This window comes from Cryptomeria japonica, chromosome 5, assembly GCF_030272615.1.
Source record: "Cryptomeria japonica chromosome 5, Sugi_1.0, whole genome shotgun sequence".
NCBI classification, from domain to species: Eukaryota; Viridiplantae; Streptophyta; class Pinopsida; order Cupressales; family Cupressaceae; genus Cryptomeria; species Cryptomeria japonica.
The window spans coordinates 378,602,321-378,622,793 of NC_081409.1; the positions used below are offsets into that span (position 1 = coordinate 378,602,321).

General features: G+C 37.7%; 1 pseudogene; it reads right to left on the minus strand.

The window, feature by feature from the left end:
* LOC131036144 (NAD(P)H-quinone oxidoreductase chain 4, chloroplastic-like) overlaps positions 1–20,129 on the minus strand; it is a 34,529-nt pseudogene extending 14,400 nt beyond the window's left edge.
* Positions 20,130–20,473: the final 344 nt, after the last annotated feature.

The following is a 20,473-nucleotide window of genomic DNA, read 5'->3' on the forward strand; positions in this document are numbered from 1 at the left end:
AATAATCAGAATGAGGATGTTCACGTCGGGTTCACCAAAATGTAAAGCGGAAAAATTGAACCCTAGTTGTTCTCCCCTCCCCAACTCCAAGGAGAGAGAAGGGAGAGTCACTAGGGTTGATGGTTTTCACTTAGGAGGGACTTTACATTCAAAAGAGGGGTTGAAACCCACAAGATCCAATCCCACGCAATGCAATATTGGATTCTAAATGAGTTTCAAGGGTTGTGATAGCAAGGCTACCCTCTTTTGTAAAGAATGTAGATAGAATGATTAAGCTAGGAATACATAGAAAGTGAGAAAGATTCGCTTATAAACTGATATAGGGATATGATATGAAGCTGCGGACCTGGAATTAGTAGTAAAATGTCGAGACAGCACTGTCCTGCAAATTTGAGCAAAAGTTGACAGGACGATGGCGCCCGGCGTGCACACGGTCCTCCAAAAAATCCATGAAACGAAGGGGGATCTGTTCGTCTCTACACAAGGATTCCAGATCTTCAATTTCAGCCGCGTACCTGCAACCTACACACAGAAAAGCGAAGACGATTGGGGGGTTAGGGATTAGGGGTTTTCCCTTAGGTCAAACCCCGGTTTTGGAATTAACCAAGAAATGAGAAATGTTGTAAATGTAAATGACTGTAATGTAAAACAAGTACTAGTACCTTGTTGTAAGGATGTTTGTATCCTTATATGCGAAGGTATAGATGTTGTTGTTTGTTGTATGTTGTATGTTGTAGCATGTGATCTCCTCTTCAATGGTTGAATCCTTGTCTTGAATGCAACACCTAGCCTTGAATGGAGACTTAGAATGATCAATTGCTTGAAGGAATGCTTGGATGCTTGAATGCTTGAATGTTTGAATGTTTGAATATTGTTTCCAACTTTTTCCATCCTCCCCAAAATGAGAGAGGAAAAGTAGTTTATATACTTGCCAATTAGGGTTAAAAGACTGATTTTCCCGACCTTAGGCCGACCAGGAAATGTTATTTTCCAAATTGTAAACAAAAAGACCCGAAGTCCCATAGGAGCCTGGGCCCAAAAATAGGGCCAGGGACCAGGGCACTGGGCGCTCTGGTCCCACCTCCCGGGACAGCAGGGTGCAAGGAGGATCAGGCAGGGTGCTGGAAAAATGCAGTTTTTGGTGTCGTGAGCAAGTTTCGGGGTCTCCATTCAGGTTCCGTGTTGCATCGCCATCGTGAAGACCCAAATGCGGTCGAAATTGCAAGTGTCACAATTTTAGGATGCTACAACCTGTTACTACAGTCACAACAAAAATTCCACCATTGGTAAGTACTGAAGTTGCATCCACGGTGCCTTCAACTCTCCCATCCGTAACTGAAGAGATGTCAGCAGCGGCAAATATCATAACATCAGCAAGTGTTCCACTAGATACTTCAACATTGGTGCCATCAACAACACTCATAACTGCTCTGAGCTCCAGTCAGCCTGCTCTCGAAACTTTAAATCAACAAAGAGATACTACTCCATCAGCCAATCCAGAATTAACACCTTGGATGGAAGTAGTGGCTCCTAAGTGGAAAAAATGGGTGATTTCTCCAAATGAGTTCGATTTTGAGCAGTTGGTTCCTCCGAAGCCTAAGGGAACAAAGAAGCCAAAGACCATATCTCGGGTGTTAGTAGACCCAACTTCTAAGAGAAAATATGTTGAGGCCATGGTGCCATCATCAGACAAAGATAAAGATAACATACGACCTAAGGATTACACTATGCAAACCATAGAGCTCGGGGTGGAAACACATGAGAGTGTTAAATTGGATTCTCAGACAACTTTCTATTCTTTGTTGAGAAGATTTGATCAGGAGAGGGATGAAAAGAATGAATTGAAGCAGAAGTGTGAACAACTGACCAATGTTCTTCTAAAGGTCACACAATCTTCTCAAGAAATTGAGCCCGTAGGATCCTCAATGGACACCGAAGCTCTAAAGAAGATTGAATAGGTAGGAGCTAAAGGTCGAGTGATGGATGAGTGGATTTCACGACTAAGGTCAGAAAACTCTCATCTTCTAAGTTCAACAGTTGGACTATTGGTGGATTTTGAATTAATCCAAAGTAAAATGCAAGGACTCAAAACTTCATTATCGCAAGAGATTGAGGAAGTTGAGAAAAGTACTACCTTTTGGAGTAAAATGGAGGACTTCAGAATAGATGTCCTTGTTGAAAATAAGGTAATTCCTACAAGGGAAAAGTACATCCATATTTTGTCATTATTGTCTCATAAGCAAGAGACAATAAGGTTGATGATTGCGGAGCTCAACCGAGAGAAGAAAGAAGGTGATGACGAGATTGATCTCATTTTTGCCAAAGTTGCATGTTATCACTATTTAAAAAATGGGTATTCTTTTCCCATAATTGGTTGTCTATGAAAATTTTGAGTCTGGTATGGCCTTGTTACTTATAATTGCTTTGGGTCCAAATAAGGGTTTAGGGTAAGTCTTAAATCACTCCTATGTCTGAGAAAAACCCTTATAATTCTATTTCTGTGTTACTTTATTCACTTAAAGGAGGGTATGTTGGTCGTGAAAAGTGTCGCCCCCCCCCTTCTTTAGTTTTTTCCTAGGCGGGTTTATCAGTGCATTACACTTCTATGTCTTTCCTAAATTTTTAATTTCTTAATTGGGCTCCTAAAGGGTGAGCAGGTTCCTTTTGATCTAAAGGTGCGCATGGTTTCGTTAGGCAAATATGCCCATGAGTTACCGATCGTGAAGTAGCAAAAGGCATAGGCGGGCCCGACCAGATGGACTGACCATCGGGTAAAAGAGTTGCATCTTGATTGTGATCCAATGGCTCGCATTGATTCGCTAGCCTGAGACGCACATGGTTTATGTTCTGCGAAGAAGCGAAAACATGTGGCGGGCCCAGAGACAAGCAGTCTTCCTTGGTTAAAGAGTGATTGGGTTGGAAAAGGATCAACGTCTCGCATTGATTCACAGTCGAGAGGTGCACATGTTCTACCTTTCATGAAGCAGCGAAAAGATAGTGGGTCCCGCTAAAGATGGCGGTAAAGGTGGTAGATCCAACTGGCGATGACAGAGCAGTGACGAGGCACTCAGTTGGCGGTCCGCAGTGGGCCCGAGCAAGGTTGCCATAGAAAGAGTAAACAACGAGCAAGTTCCTGAGATCTGATGGCTCACGTGGATTCGTGAAGGTAAGATGCTAGTAAGTTAGTCATCACGAAATAGTGAAAAGGCCGATGGGCCCAAAGGACAAGTAGGGCACGAAGTTAAATGTCGATTAGGTCTGGTCGATCCAATGATCCTTGTAGTTTCGTGGCCACAAGCCAAGCGAAGATTAATGTTCGTGAAATGGCAAAAGACAGGTGGAAATCACATGAAGGCATGACGTGGCATAACAGCTGCTACATTTCGTAGAGCTTGATAGTGATGTGTCGAATGCCACGTGGCTCTAAAGGGTAGTTGAGGGCCTGCCTAGGTGTTCTCGTTGTTTCATGGCCTAAAGATGCCTGTGGCTTAAACTCTACGAAATGGCGAAAACCGTTAGCCATCAAGATGAGGCACGGTTAGTTGGTGAGATTGACGGTCCTAGTTATAGTTAAAGACCGAGTGTTTTGAGCATGATCTAATGGTTGGTGCAGCTTCGTGAAGGAAAAGTGCACGAGTGTTAAAGCTCGTGAAGTCGCAAAAAGGAGGTAGGGCCCGGCACTAATGCAGAGAGATCAAACGGAGATAAAGACAATGTAAGTTCTCGTGATCCAACGGCCAGTGTTGCTTCGCGAAGGAAAAGTGCAAGGGTTTTATGCACTACGAAATAGCGAAAAACCGAAACAAAGGAAAGACTTAGAGAAGTTATGACCTATTGGAGCCAGTTTTGAATTCGATTTGGTGAATTCAATTCTGAAAAGAAAGTCGAAGCATGCAGAGTTAATTTCTAAAAATTTAATGCCAACTTGTCCTTTTGAGTCCGCATCAACTTGATTGTTAGTATTGTTTCATCGAAGTTTATTGCAGAGAAAATTGGTGCGGAGCGATTCTCTTCAGGTGAATAATCAGGTTTTTTGTGCTTTTCTTGATAATTCTGGTCTGTTTCCAAATATTGTTGTGTGAATTATTTCATTAGAGGTCTGTGCTAGTTTCTAGTGGTATAGTTCCTTGTTCAGAATGGCACCAAGAAGAGAGTTGACAGGAAAAGTCAATTATTAGGACAGGAACATCTATGATGATTTTTTAGAGCAATTAACCATGTCTACCAATGTCGGGGCTAAGGCCAAATAGCTAATACCAAAGAACCCTCATCTGAAAATTGGGGATGGCCTGTATGATAAAGGCAATTGGTTAAGGGACCCTGAAATAGGAATATCAGGTTTAGGACTGTTCAAAGTTGGTTTTGGGCAGAGACATTCCCCAGCTCCTTTGAATAGCATATGGGAACTGGATGTAGGAAAGCTTGTGGTCCCAGGTGTTTTCATGGATGTAGATCTGTTGACCCTGATTGTACAGAATTATGACCCTGTGGCAAGATGCATTAGGAATATAAAGGGATCAGTCCTGATTGAAATAAATGAAGATGAATTTAGGAAAGTGTTTAAACTCAGTGAGGCCTCCAATTTGTTAGAGCCTATTGACATTGAGTCACTAGCCCAGGTTTACAATGCACAGAGGGATCATCTTAGGAGTGGCCCATTGAAAGAATTCTTTGTTAAGATAGGGGGGTTAATAGTTGTAGGCCCCAGCACAATGGAACCATTCTCCCTCAATTTATTCACTCTGAGAGCTAAGGGTATGTATTGGGCATTATGTCAGATCTTTGGAGAGGATGCTGAAAAGAATATGCCAACCCATTACATGTTAATGACTACACAAATTCTAAACCCCTCCCTAGCAATAACATTTGATTATGCCTCATACCTTGCTGATGCAATTCATAAAGGGCTAGTAGGGATCAAAAATGGTAAGGGGGATAGGTCGTTTGGATGGTACTCCATGTTAATGCACATATTCTTGCTCAAAGGTGTTGATTACTTTGCAAAGAAAATGGACTTGATCAAGATAAAGGATAAGGAAGAGATGCATGTTCAACTTTGGAGCACTGTCTTATCCTACGATAGAGAAGATGCTAGTTTTTTTAAGTTTGATAGATGCTTTGCATCTAAAATTATAATCCTTTTATGCAAAGAAAACCCTAGAACTCCTAAGGCTCTTTTGTAATTCCTCAGACCTAAGGAGTTTGCAGAGGATATTAAGATTGTTCACAATTGGGGAGACATGTATTTGTACCCTGTGTCTACTATTTTCAGAGTGTATGGACTTAGAGGTAACCCCTATTTACTACCCTATCAGGTCCCATTAAATATAGGGATTTCAAAAGTATTGAGACAAATGGGAGGAGTGCAAGAGGCAGAGCTAACCAATAGGGGTAAAGGGACCATTTTCCCAACTATTACCATGGCCCACCATTTTGTGATCACTAAGGGTGGATGGAAATATTTTGAAGAATTCTTTAAGCCATATAGGCTATCAACTACAATTTCAAGATGTGCAGACGATGAGGACTTCTTCAATGGCATGTTTAGAAAGAGAGCAATGTGTAGGGGTAGGCCTCACCAATTTCAGTTCCCCGAAGATTTAATCAGAAATGAATTCAGCTTAGATGAGCAGGAACTCAGGAAGGATAAGTGGGTTGCATACAAGAAGGCACTTGATTTTATCCATCAATTTGATAGTAGCTATGATCCTCTTTCTAGCTTCAACCCTTTTGAGGAGAAAATAAAATTCTTGATTCTCTATTTTGAAGACCTCATGCAGACCTTAAAAGAAAAAAGGAAGGCCATAATGCAAAATGATCCTGATAAGGTTAAGTTGGTCTTGGCTAAGGCTATCCCACCTGGTGACTATGTAATGCATAAGAAGTCAAAGTACATTGTGATGATGCCAGTGATAGGTGAGCCTTCCACTTCAAAAGGGAAAAGGAAAATTGAAGATGTCATTGACATTCAAGATTCCCCTAAAAGGCAAAGAGTGGGAAAGGAAGTTGAAACTAATGAACCTCAATATTCTCCATCTCAGTCCCCTATCCACATTGGAGATGAGAAAGTAGTGGCTAAACAATTATTATAGTTAGGGAGTCTTAGTGAGATTGCCTATACCTATGAAGAGACCCAAGAGGGAATGCCTGAAGAGCCAACTAGTGCTAAAATGAATTTGACTGAAGGTGAGCTAAAAGGCCAAGAATTGGACCTTACTATTAAACAAGCCAGTGAAGAATTCTTGGCTGACAGTAATTTTGTCACAACAGGAGCTTTCATGCAATTTTTATGGAAGCAAAACATGGAGAAATTCAAGGTCAGATGTGAATAGAGGAAGAGTGAACAGCCTCTCAGAGATACAACTCGGGTGGAGGAAGAGATGAAGCAAGAAATGATGGAAGAATTTAAAACTATCACCCCTGAGAAAGGAAGAGAAATGGTAGCAAAGGCTGGTGTGTTAATTCTCCCTGAATGGGATATATCTGATTCTCTAGTGCTTGATGTAGTAAGGAAGGAAACAAAGCCTATGGAAGGAGTGACATTCAGCAAGGATAATGTTGCTCTTGTCATGTGGTCATTAAAGAAGGATGAGAACAAAAGGAGGAAAAATGCATTAGATTCTAGCCTCTTAGGAGGCATGATTGTTAAGAGAGTCCAAGATACAGGGGTAGTGGAAGCTGCAAGCGGAGTTTTGGAAACTGCAAAGTTTAATGTGGTAGTAGCAGAGAAAGAGGCACAAGAAAGAGCTAATGTCCAATTGAAGTTGGAGACTATCTTAAAGGCCTACAATGAGGCTAAAGAAGGAATAGCCAACAAGGATAGCATCATTACTAGACTCCATAGTCAGTTGGCAGGTCAGCACCATCCAGGTGAATCCTCTACACTCATGATAGCCTCCTCTCCAGCAAGACCCCCTCCTACTAGTCCCATTGTAGAATACCCCCCTTCTCCTATGCCTTCTGGTTCCCAATCACCTGAATGTGTCCAACATGAGTTGGAAAGGTTGAAACAAGTCGAAGCCTTATTTGCAAACAAATATGAAGAGAAGGTGAAAGCCACAATCTTGAAGTTTGTTGACTCAGTCAAGGCCCCCATTGTATACATAAATATGAAAAGGATTTTGGATGTTATGATCAAATTCAGAGAAGATGAGGCCACTTTGGAACCAATCCTTAATAAGTGGACGCCCAAAGGTAAGGAATTGGAGCTCATGTGCTCATCCCATCCAGATGCAGAGGAGAATGACACTCTAAGGTCTATCAGTGAGTTTATAAAAGAGATGAATATTCCCTTAGAGGAAAGGGCGGGTGTGAAAAGAAAAGCCCAGCTTTATAGAAAAGAATATTCAGATCATAAATTTGAATTGTTTCCAAGAGGTTTTATTGGTCCAATTCAATTGAAAGAAGAGAAGACCTGGTTGAAAGAGGTGGACCACAATTTGTCCCTAAGGATCAATCAAATTATTAAAACTGATGACACATCCTTATTTGTCCAAACAATTGAAGAAATTGAAAAGGTGAAATCTCATTACAGTCTCATAGAAACAGAAATTGGGCATTTAAGAGTCACTTGGAAAAGACTAGAAGAGATGAAACAGAAGGTTCTTAGCTTTGCTTGGCCAAGTGATGATGTTTTTCAGGAATGGAAGGATAATTATGTGGGACAGAAAGAAGATGCTCCATAGCAGTTACAAGAGGTTGCGACAGAACAAAAGGTGCAAGAAGCTGTAGATGTTGAAAAGAACATGTAACCATTTCTTGGAGAGTAATTTGGTTTGTAACAAACTTTTTCAAAAGGGTCCAAAGCTTGTATGAATCCATGCTATTATAAATGGATACTAGGACAATGAAAAAAGGGATCACAAGAATTTGTAAAGAAACTCTGCAGAAATTTATCTGCATTTTTTCTAAGTGTTTCACCAAAAGTTATCTCAGTTTTGTAAGATTTTCCAGATTGAATATAAATATACAGACCATTAACTTTGAGCCTAGAATTTGTGTTGTCTTCTGGTATGCTTTCGAATATTTTACTAGTTTCATTCGGGTAACTTAGGGTTATTTCAATTGAACAGGGATTGTAATGCAATCTTTAAAGATATGTTTCTTAGCTTTCTTCTTCAGGAGGGGAATTAAATACGCGAGAAATATCTTTATCAGTAGGTTATTTGTTGGGAACTTTGAATTTGATGAATATTGTTTAGTATAACATGGGAGGATTCTCATACATGTCAGACATGTATGGAGTTGATATAAGCCAAAGTGATTGAGATGCATGGATATGTTTAATTCTGGAGTTCTTGTTTAAAATAGATGACTCTGTAGCCCGGATAAGGCACTGGTATCTGTTAATGTTTTCTTTTCAAAATCTCTTGAGGATCAACACTGAAAATGAGCCTAAGTTTTCTTATATTTTTTCAATTTCTTGTTTAAGGCGATAAGATCCACTGGTTTTTGGACAATGATTACTATGGATTTTGTTTAAAAGTGTGAAAGTATTCACATAAGGTATACCCGCCTGAACTTTGGATAAGTTTGAAGTATAGAAGGTTATTAAAACCTTGTCATATGTTGCTCTAAGGTTCTTGTTCCTTGATTTCTCCATTCACATATAGAGTTATTCTTTCTCATCAAAGGGGATAAAAAGGGAATCAAAATTTGAGAACAACATTGCCGATCTTCCTTGTTATTTATATGATGGCAATCAGAATCTCGTTACTGCTGAAGTTATCATGCAGGGATTCCTTACCTTAATAGATCACTGCACAGGACAGGATTTCTCACTTGATACATTTGATAAACTATTGGAGATCCAGGTTAGTTTTGAAATCCTTGCATCCATGTTGAAGAACGGGAAAAAGAAACAGGTAAAGATTGAAGATGCAATTTCCTGTGTTCGAGTGATCACAAGTTCTACCCCAATGCTGGATGAAGAAAAGATGAAAGCCATTCTGGCTAAGTTCAAGGATTTTCAGAAATCCAATGAGGAGGAGAAATATAAAAGTGTCCCCTTTTTGACACTTTCTTTTTATGCAGTTGCATCATTAGATGTTGTTAGTTTTCTTGCAGCTGCACGTTTTCTTTATGTTGTAGTTGTAGTAAAGTGGGACTGTGCAGTTGAATTAGTCAACTGTGCCCATAATTTTCTCCATTCTTTTCCTATTTAAGTAGGACCTCATTTGTAAATATTTATCTTTTTCATGCTAAGCAAACTCTGCAGAATTTTTGCCTCAAAGAAGACTTTGTGCTTTTGTTGTGAAGATTCTATCAAGCAAATAAAGAAAGCAATTTTGTTTGATCTCAAACTTTGTGTTGTGTCAATAAAATTGTTTATATGAGTTAATGTTCTTATGTCCATTACTTATATATGTTCTTTACTTCTTTTATATTGGAGATATTGTTATGTGGGTAAAAGAGCTCTTGAATCGTGCAAGTAGACTGTGTGCTCCTGGCATATTTGGGAAATCTTCTGGTAATTAAGTAACTAGTGGTAGGCTTTATATTGATGCAATTACTTGTAGTTTAAAGGATTAGGAATCTATACTTGAAGACTTTGAGCTGCGAGTTAAATTTCTAATTATTTGTAATAATCAGTTTGAGGTAGTATTACATTCAAGGGAGACATTGTGCTACTTGATAGTAAGTTTTAGTGTAGTTTGTTAGATTCACTGTTCTTTTCTTTAAGTAGCTAAAGAGATAGAGGAATTATAACAAGGTAGAGGGAGAATACATAGACTCCCCTTGATGAGAGGAGAGATTAATTTCTCAACATAGCTGTGTGTGAATCAAATATTTTGTCATTGGTACACTGGTGACAAAATATTCACCCAACAAGTTCAAAAGTACAAGGACAACATTTGTTTTCTTGTTGATACTGATTATTGTATTATTCAAGTGATTCAACCTAGAACCTTTAGGGTACCTACTATGGGTTATGAGGTCGGGGAAGACATTACTAAAGTATACGCAAACATGTTACTGTCTAAACCAGTAGACATAAAAGCAAAAAGATTTGGAACTTGTGAGGAGGCAAGCTCCAAAATAAAAAGGGAACTCAAGGAGCCTATCATACAAAAGAGAGTAAGGAAAATTATTGACATATTAGAAAAGAAGTATGGAGGTGAAGCATACGGTGTCACTGCTTCTACCAATACAAGTGAACAAATTGGGGCCAAAACAAACAAAATTGAAGAACAAACAAGAGAAAATAAGAAAATGTTGAAGGCAAAACCCAAGGGTACTGCATCCAGCAAGTCGGCAGCATACACAAAAGAAAAGGAATCAGATACTCCTACATCTTCCCCAGGTAAAGGTAGACCTGTAGGAGTGACATATAGAACAGAGAAAAGGAGTGAAGGGACAGTTGACACAAAGGCTAAAAAGGAGCCCAAGAAGGATGAAAAGGAGGGTGATAACACTAACACCCAATCTGATGTGGAAATAAAAGAAGTCAGAAGAAGTGGTAGAAATATAGTTCCAACTATTGATGAATTGGTCCATGGGATCAAAGAGTATGGAGGTCTATCTGGCATTGGGAAAAAATATCCCCTCTTCAACGAGGAGGACAAAAGAAAAATTGAAGAAGCACTTATCTGGAACATGCATAAGTTCTGCAGAACTCCCAGTGAACTATATGCAATAATTTCATTAGACTTGCAAAATCAAATTGAAGGGAGATGGAAAACAACTTTAGCTATTGAGAAACAGTACAAGATAAAAGCACTCATGGAAGTGCAACATGATCTTGATTATAATCAAGCATCTATAGTGGCAGAAGCATGTGTTTAATGCTTCAGAATAAGGAACGGGACAAGGAGAGTGGCCATAGGAGATGTCCAAGGTGTTCATGATGAGGGTATTGCCTTATGGAAAACAATCTTGAGCCAATAAAAGGAAGCTGAAGAAGAAATAGAAAAGGGAACAAAACAGGCCCAAGGTGCATTTGCCCTTGACAAAGGGAAAGGTAAAGACAAAGACTCTATTGAAGGTTTTGATGTTTTCATAGTTGATGATATCATAGGTAATGTTTATTTTGCATGTATCTCTTTACAATTTCTTGAAGTCTAAAATTGTCTTGCCTAGTACCGGTAATAAGGTATCCATATGTTCCTTACTTTTCTTGACACTCCTTAAAGAATTTTTCCTTCTCTTTATTCATTTTCTCTTTGAATGTCTCCTCATTGATTTGATCAATTGTTAGTAGGTTGTCGGTTATGTACTTAGACAATGTGTCTAATTGGCTCAATGAATCTATATTACACTTAGGTGCAATCATCTTCAAAATTGGTAAAGTGTCATCTATATCCTTATATGCTAGTGCATTACAGTCTATTATTTTCTTTATAGAATCTAGTAATACCTTTGTCACATTGGTTGGTCTGAATTCAGTCATAGATGTTCTGGATGACTATCCAACTACCTTCACAATTTGTAATCCGCTGATGGTAGTAATAGCTTTACTTTCCTCTTTCTCTGGAGGGTCTGTTTGTGTCTGCATTTCCACTACCAAAGGTTTAGGTGTATAAGATGTAGCCAGTGGCACTGTATGTGTATGTACCTGTGAAGGAGCCTATTGCTCTACCTATTTCTCTATGTGTGTCTCTGTCGGTTTCTATGTGCTCTCTAATTATGGTTTCTCTAATGGTGCCTCGGTACTGTCTACTGTCGGTGACTCAGTAGGTTTTTCAGTCACATTGGTTTTCGATTGCCCGGTAGATACATCAGTATGTACACCTGTGGTATCTGCCTTTCCTGTATCCGTTGTCTGTTCAGTTTGTTGCTCACTCCCAATTTCAATGTCTCCAATTATATCTTCAGCATTTGTTTCAACTTTTGTGTCTTCTACCAGTGGCTCAGTTGCCACATCTCTTTTCTCACTTGATTCCTTTTCAACCACATATTTACTTCATGTGTGTCAATATTCATTGTGTACAACACTTCTAAATCAGGATTTCTATCTTCATGTGTTGTCTCCATACTCTCTATTGCCGGTGGAGTATCAGCAGTTTGAGCCGGTGGAGTATTAGAGGAAGGTGGGGGTAAGTTATATGTCACCTTTATGCTTGGAGGTCCACCTATCTTACCTTTACCCTTATCCTTGTCCTTTTCTTTTTGATAGACTTTTAAAGTCTTTGGTCTCTTAAGCTCTTCTTGTTTTTCTTTTTCAACAAAGAATATATCCCACTTGTCTGCAGTTTCTTCTGATATTTCATTTACTCTGCCTGCCATCAATGCTACATGTTGGTGACCAATTGAGAATACTATCCAGTTAGCCTCACTGATTAACTCATCAGTCTCTTGAGTTGAGTTCACTAGGTGAACTGCAAGTAGTTTTTTTCTATTTTGATCTTTTATATAATTTCACAATTGCTATCCTTCTAGCTTCTAATCTTTTGTACAAGTCATTGGGTATATCATCAACAACTTCCATCTAAAATTTCTTATAAATATCAAGATGTAAAATAACACTATTTTCTATACTTTCTTTTTCATCATTTCATAGTGTGTTATACAACTTGCTAATGTTAGTCAATTTGCCATCTTCAGTTATCTCACTCAAAAGTTTGTCAAGTGGAGGAACAATTTTTTTTGTTTTCTCTTCTTTGGTGTCAACTTCCTTGCCGGAGGCCTAACTACCTGTTGTTTCTGTCTTGTTCTTTTTGGTGTAGGAGCAGGTGTTGATGAGGGTTTTATTTTTCTCTCTACCCTTTTGAATTCTGCTGGTATCTCACTGTCAAAGGAGGTAGCAACCAGTGAAAGATGTGTTTCTAGTTGTAGTCCTTCTAAGTCACTCTCCTTAATACCATTTTTATTTAATACATCCTCTTTGATAGCTTTAGCCTGCCTTGTTCCTTTCCTAACTATCTGCTCAGTTTTATTTATTCTTTTCTGAGATTGAATACCACTTTCAATTGTTTCATCATTGCTAAATACTTTTTCTATCGATTCTATAGGGGCTTCTAAGAGGGATTTTGCATAAGTTTCAATTATATCATCTGCCTCATATCCCATTTCAGTAACCCAAATAGTCCTTGGGACCACTGCCTCCATCCAGATTTCATCTTTCTTAATTACAAAGCATATCGCCTTTTGATATTTGTCAACAATAGCTTGAGATAGCCTTATCCTATTTTTCATTCTAGCCTGCAGTGTTTGAAAATGTTCATTTATATTCTTTTCTCTATCATCTCCCATGTTGTTGAGTATGTCTAGAAGTTGTTTTCCTACCAGGATGTCAAAACCAAAATCCTTTCTTCCAATACCAGGAACTTGCTTGGTAATATATAACATTAAACATACAAGCAGGTTGCCAAATCCGAATGTACCTTTATTATCACCTTTTATCTTCCCTAGATTGTCTATCAGTTCATTTTTTCAACCATTCGTAAATATCAATTTTTGCATTGTTGTTTACCAAGTCATAAGCACTTTTGATACATAAGCTGGAAACAGAGTTTAATCTGTTGGCATGTGTAACCTTGTATCCAAGAATCATGCTTATGAACCTTATATTGGTATCCTTAACATCATTTACTCTTAGGGATCTCTTATCAAAGGTTGTGTCGGTTAGGGTTATTAGAGTGTCATTTGGAATCTTTTTAGTCTTGTCAGGCTTGCTATCGGTGTGGAAGGTAAGCCTGTCACTGCCCTAACTGCTTCTTTGGTTATCTTATGAATTGAATCTAACCAAAAGAACTCTCCATGTACTCTACTTATCACAATCCTTATAACATCCTTCCGAAAATCAGGGATACTAAGAATTTTCACAAAACCTAGGGTTTCATTTATCTTGTGTTCGGGTTTAATATTTCCATTTTCATCACATATAACCATCTTGTATATTTTCTTAATCTCATCATCTCCTAGTTCATCTATATGACAATGTAGATTCTAGGATCCTCAGCATAAGCAACTCCTTTAGGTATTTGTGAGAATGCTCCTAGGGTATCATCTTTCTTCGCAATTTCAGGAATGATTTTAAATACGGGCCTAGGGCACTTAACAACTTCAACTACAGTAGGGTTTTCAATGAATTCAGGTGCAGAGGAGGAAGCCATTGTTATAAATACCTTAATTTGCCTTTAGGTATGAGTTCTTAAATGATTTGCTTCACTTCTTGCTATGGATGCCTTCGCTCAGGATTTTCACACTCTCAGGAAATTTGAATGCTCGGTGAATGAAAAAAGAGCCAAAACACTTGCTTTATAGTGTCATTTCCTTCAACTGCCACATTTAATGTATGTTGGTTAAGTGAAAACTTAACTCATCTACTGGTAAAGAAGTATTTCAACTTCTCACCATCAACGGAGGTTAAATTAGCATGTTTTTCAATTTGTTGCCATACCCCCAAAGGATTATTTTTAATTAGATGAAGAATCTCTTGCCGGTGGAGTGATACTCTGTTCTACTGGTGGAGGAGTATTCATATCAACATTCTAATCTGACTTTCTAATCCATTGTTTTGAAAATTCTTGCTTTACTTCTTCAACCTTCTCTTTATCTTTCAGATTGGGTCCTTTGTTATTTGTCGATGATGCCTTACTTCTACAAAATTTTGCAATATGTCCAATCTTGTTACAAGCATAACAAGTCACATTGTTTTTCTAAATAGCTTTTCCATGTCCTATGTCGGTATGTGTTCTGCATTGATTAGATAAGTGTCCAAATCTTCCACAAACATAACATCTTACATTCATTCTGCAATTTTCTGAATTATGTCCCAATTTGTTGCATTTAGAACATTGACCGGTGGGTGCATTGGTGTTCTGATAGTTTCTAGATCTACACTGATTTACTCTATGACCATACTTGTTACAATTAAAGCATTTTCCATTAAATTTATAAGCATTAGGTTGTCTTACCGGTTTGTTGTGATCATGTTTGTTTGCAGTGTTGGAACTTTCACCAACTTCAAAGCCAAGTCCATTAGTGTCTCCATTAGGTTTCTGATTTTTCAGCATGTCATCAAGTTCTTCTGAACTTTTCTTGAATTTCTCCTTGTGGTAATTTGCAGTAGCCAACTCATTTTCCAAGAAATCCTTTTGTCTCATGAGTTCGGTTTTATCATGTTCCAAGTGAATCATATCTATTTTTAACATATCATTCTCATGACTGAGTCTTATATTTTCATTTGCAGCATCATTGATTCTTCTAGCCAAATCATCTTCATTCTTCTTTCTATTTTTAGTGTCTTTACAAAATCTCATGGTCATGTCTTGCATCTCATTTCTCAAAGGCATATTCTCTTGTTTCAGTTTGCTTACCAAATCATTAAGAGTCTCTTTTTCATCATCATCACTCTGTATCTTCTCATGAAGTTCTCTTCTTTTTTTCCTAGCAATAGTGAGATTCTCCTGAAGTCCTTGAATGATTTCCTGTGTAGCCTTCAGATCATCTTCAAGTTTCATATTTTTCAACTTTTCTGCATCATAATCTGCAAGAGATGTTTCTAGTTGCTTTCTCAGATTATCCATCTGTACCGGTGTCAGAATCTTCCTCAAGTTGTTAGGCTTTTGAAAATAGGGGACCAATCTCTGATACCAATTGTTAGGATTCCCAAAGATATTGAGAGGGGGGGTGAATCAGTATCTTGCCGGTTTATGGATTTTCTTAACTTATTAAATGAATTGCATCTCAAAATAGTATACCAATAAACAAGAATTAATGCAGTAAATAAGAACAACAACCACAACATAGATAGCACACCATAACACAATATTTTTAATGAGGAAACCTGGTGTGGGAAAAACCTCGATGGGATTTCTGACCCACAATATTCGCTCACTGGCCAATAAGTGAATATTACTGATACAATAGGGGCCTGCACATGCAGGAAGGCCAACTGCCTAAAGCTCACTGCTTAAACACAAAAGAGAAGTCTCACTGACTTACAAAAATGGATTAAGTAAATCCAATATCATGTAATGCTTCAGATCAGCATCTGTTATTCTAGGTTCAGTACTGGTTTAAGCTCATGCAACAATCATAAACCTTATTCCACAATCTAACTTAATATTCGCACATATTATCCATCTCGCATATTCCTCATTACAAATGTTCTCTAAGATCTCATACTTATATATGAGCCTTATTACAATTCACCTTATTGGCTTTCAAAAAGATTTTACAATTAAATACAAAATACAATAAACAAAATCTTGTCGGCCAGGGTACCGGTGAACATCTTTTTGTTGTCAGTGAATTGTATGCCAATGTAGAGTCTGTCGGTGCCGGTGTTTGTCGGTGTCATAGGATTGTAAGGTTTCCATCAATGACAATACCTTCAATCACCTACAATTTCTCATTGGAGTGTGCATTTTCCAACATGATATTCCTAATTTGACAAAGGATATTGAGAAACTGGTCAAACACAAATCAACTATTGAAACTTTTGATATTGATGTTACATCGGTAAAGGGAGTCGATAAAACTAGGAATCCTGATGAAGATGAAGTCATAATTGAAGATATACCTTATCAAGATAAACCTCATAGAACTTCGATAACAATAAATCCTACTAACAATGAACCTCTTTTATCAGAAGAAGGTGCAAAGGAAGAAAACTCAAAAGTGACAGACTCATCAATGCTATTGGTTGATGAAGCAGAAAAGAAGGAAGATGTGAAGAAGGAAACAGAAAAAATAAGAAAGTAGAAAGTGAGAAAACAGTTGAGGACACTCCTTCGGTGAAGAGGAAGTTAGAGCTAGAGAAAGAAAAGGAAGAGGAAATAGAGGAGAAAGAAGAGGAAGACTCAGTAATATATATTAAGAAGATGAACACCAAACAATTAATGAAAGTTTTAGAAAAACCGAAACTTCAAGTTGAAAAGGCAAAACTTAGAGCAAAGAAAAAGAAGACCAAAATTCATAATACTGCAAAGACCATTATGTCTGATCTCATTCCTGACATTGTTGTTGATGACAATGCACCCATTATTGATCTGTTGGGCACTCTTGTCAAAGCAATTGGTTCAGAGGCAACCGATCTGGAGAAGGTTGTAGTTAGACATTATGAAACAAGGAGAGGTGAAAAACTAATGGAACAAATATCAGTTGGCAAAGTTGCTTTCTCCACCAGCACTGAAGAGGTCAAATCTATACTATAGGAAGTTGGCCAATTATTGGTCAAGTCATCAAGATTCACTGATTCAATCAAAGATCTTGAAGATAAAAGAGCTCAGACTCAAAGGGAAATCCAAGATCTAATAGGTTCTTTTGATCCTCTTACAAGCTCTGCAGCGACCTTTAGTGGAAAGGTCAAACAGTTAACTCTTGAAATCAAAAAGTTAAAAGAGGAAGAGGATAAACGAGCTCTTAATCTATTAGAGCTACAGTGCTACCTTGCACCGATCATTGATTTCATGCAAAGGAATGTCAAAGAAGCAGAAAGGCTCATAAGTGCACCTGACTGTAAGATAGTAGATGATATGGAGGATTTTTTTACAGTTTTGCATGGACACTTCAACACCATGAAACAAGTGAATCTTTCATGGGAATCCTCTTTGCAAGTTGCTAAGGAAAATTTCAAAGACATTTTTGCTTTACTTTCATGAATTCTTTTGTATATTCTTTGCCATTGATGTCAAAAGGGGGAGTTTGTATATACATGAGGCACATAAATAGGGGATCATAACTGGCACATACATGACTATTTTGTAGTGTTTGCCACCATCGCCAAAGGGGGATTTTGTTGGTATTATGATGCACTTTGTATGACCGGTGAAATGGTTGTCATTGTTGGCAACATCAGCTTCTAAGTCTCTACAGTCCATCGGTAAAGGAGTAAAGGGTAACCCCGGTGAAGAACAAGAGTCCTTATTCCTATCGGTAGTGAGTAGACCGGTATACAGGGGTTAACCGGCCATGTAGAAAGTAGACCGGTATACATGAGGTAACCGATTAGGCAGAATTGGACCAGTACATAGGCGACAACTGGCAATACAGGAGTCTCGACCGATAGACTTAGAAACATCCAGTTGAACAAGCAGTCTTCCCTATTCAACCAGTGAGCTTTTCGACATGAACGGTTGCATTGACCGATATTCTCAGAATGATTTTTGGAAGAGAAATTTGAGGTGCGATAACATATATTTGAATTTGATTTTTGGAGGGAAAGTTGGCGCTAGAACCAAAGGCTAATATATTCACATCTTTCATTTTGATTATTATGATTGAGAGTATGAGAAAAAGATTTGTGTGAATGCTAACAAGGTGAACAAAATAGAGTGCAGTAGATAGAGGTATGAATTGGTGAAGCCAACACCGATCAGAAGAATAGAGCATGCAAAGTGGATCTATGAGACAGAGGTAGTGTCATCAGACTGATCACTCATCTTTGTTGCCTTCTAACAATTGCAACATTGTAAATCCCTTAACATGGTGAACCTTAACCGGTTCTTTATATAAAATCTCTTAACCGAGTCACTTCAGATATGAAGTTGTAAAATCCTCTAGAAAGGTGAACTTTAACAGGTTCTAAGGTATTCTTAATCGGATATCAGTCACTTCTAACAGGGTGATGTTCTCAAAAAGAACTGGTTGTAAGATCTTAACAGGGCACTCTTTTTCATTGTAGTAAAGGAGATTGTGGGTTATTCCCACCGTGGTTTTCTCCCTCTAACCGAGGGTTGCCACGCATAATTGCTAGTGTTATGTGATGCTTATTTATGCATGCAAATCTCTTTTCTTTGGTGTTCTTTGCTTTCATGATTAATGCAATGTTTAAGTTAATTTGGAAGGATAGTTGTAGACTGGTCAATTTGAAAGTTTGAATTGTGAATAAACTATTTTGACTGATTCACCCCCCCCCCCCCCCCCCGCCTCAGCCACTGGTTAATACTAACATAGTTAATATCATTCCAATTACCACTATTGCAGTAATAATGATCTGAAAGGTCGAAGAATATTTATGATTAGTAATTATGTCCAAAAATATCATAAATTCTACTACAAAAACCACTCATTCCTGGCAATGCAAGAGAAGCCATTGAAAAGCTACTAAACATAGTAAAGATTTTATGAATTGGTATAGTGATTCCTCCCATTTCATCGAGGAAAAGAGTACATGTCCTATCATAACTTGTTCCTACCAAGAAAAAAAGTGCAGCACCAATTAATCCATGAGAAATTATTTGCAAAATGGCTCCATTGAGACCTATATATGTCATGGAACCAATTCCTATAATTATAAAACCCATATGAGATATTGATGAATAGGCTATCTTTCTATTCAAATTGTGTTGACCCATAGAAGTTAGAGTTGCATAGATAATTTGCATTGCTCCTATTATTATCAACCATGGAGAAAACAAAGAATGAGCATGAGGTAGCAATTCCATATTGATCTGAATCAACCCATATCCCCCCATTTTCAATAGAACTCTAGCCAAAAGCATACATGTACTATAATGTGCTTCCCCATGAGTATCTGGTAACCAGGTATGTAAAGGGAAGATTGGCAATTTTATTGCATAAGCGATCAAAAACCCTAAATATAATAGTATTTCAAGTGTGATGGGATAACATTTTTTAGATAATAATTCCAAATCGAAGGTTGGTCCATGAGATCCATAGAGACCCATACTTAAAGCTCCCATTAAGATAAAAATTGAACCATTGGCAGTATACAAAAGAAATTATGTGGCCAAATATAGACGTCTTTTTCCCCCCCACATGGATAAAAGTAGGTAAACAATAATTAGTTCCAACTCCCACATGAGAATGAAAAGTAGAATATATCGAGAAGAAAATAACCCCAATTGGCCACTATACATTGCCAACATCAAGAAATGCAATAATTGCGGATTCTGAGTAACTGGCCAAGCAACTAAAGTAGCTAAAGTAGTTACAAATCTCGTTAATAAAATAAGTCCAATGGAAAATCCATCAATTCCCAGTTTCCAATGAAAATGGATAATATTTATCCAATTATAATCCTCTTCCAATTGGATTAATGAATTATCAAAATGATAATGATAACGGAATATATAGGTTATTAAAAGAAGATCTAATAAGCAAATACCTAGAGTATACCATCGAATCATTTTATTTCCTTTATGGGGAAATAATGGGATTAATAACCTCGCATATATGGGCAAAATAACAATTATTATTAACCAAGGTAAATTACTCATAATGAAGAGAAAAGAGAGTTTCGATATCGAAATCCATGCTTTCAATTTTGGGTCGAGTATCGGTTTTGATTAGTGAAAGAGGAAAAGGAGAATGAAAAATGTGTATGGGATGAATCTAACTATCTTTCTTTTTTCATGGATCAGTAAGCTAGACCCCTACTGAGTTCACCAAATGTCTAAAGGAAAGTAAACTTTTCTTGGGGTTAATCTAAGCTAATCCAATAAGATGCCTACATATATAAGCATAAATAAACTTGAATAAATTATGACAATTGAGACTAATAATATATAATAATTTGTAATATTAGTTATTTTTATTTAGGTTATATTATTAAATAGGTTTC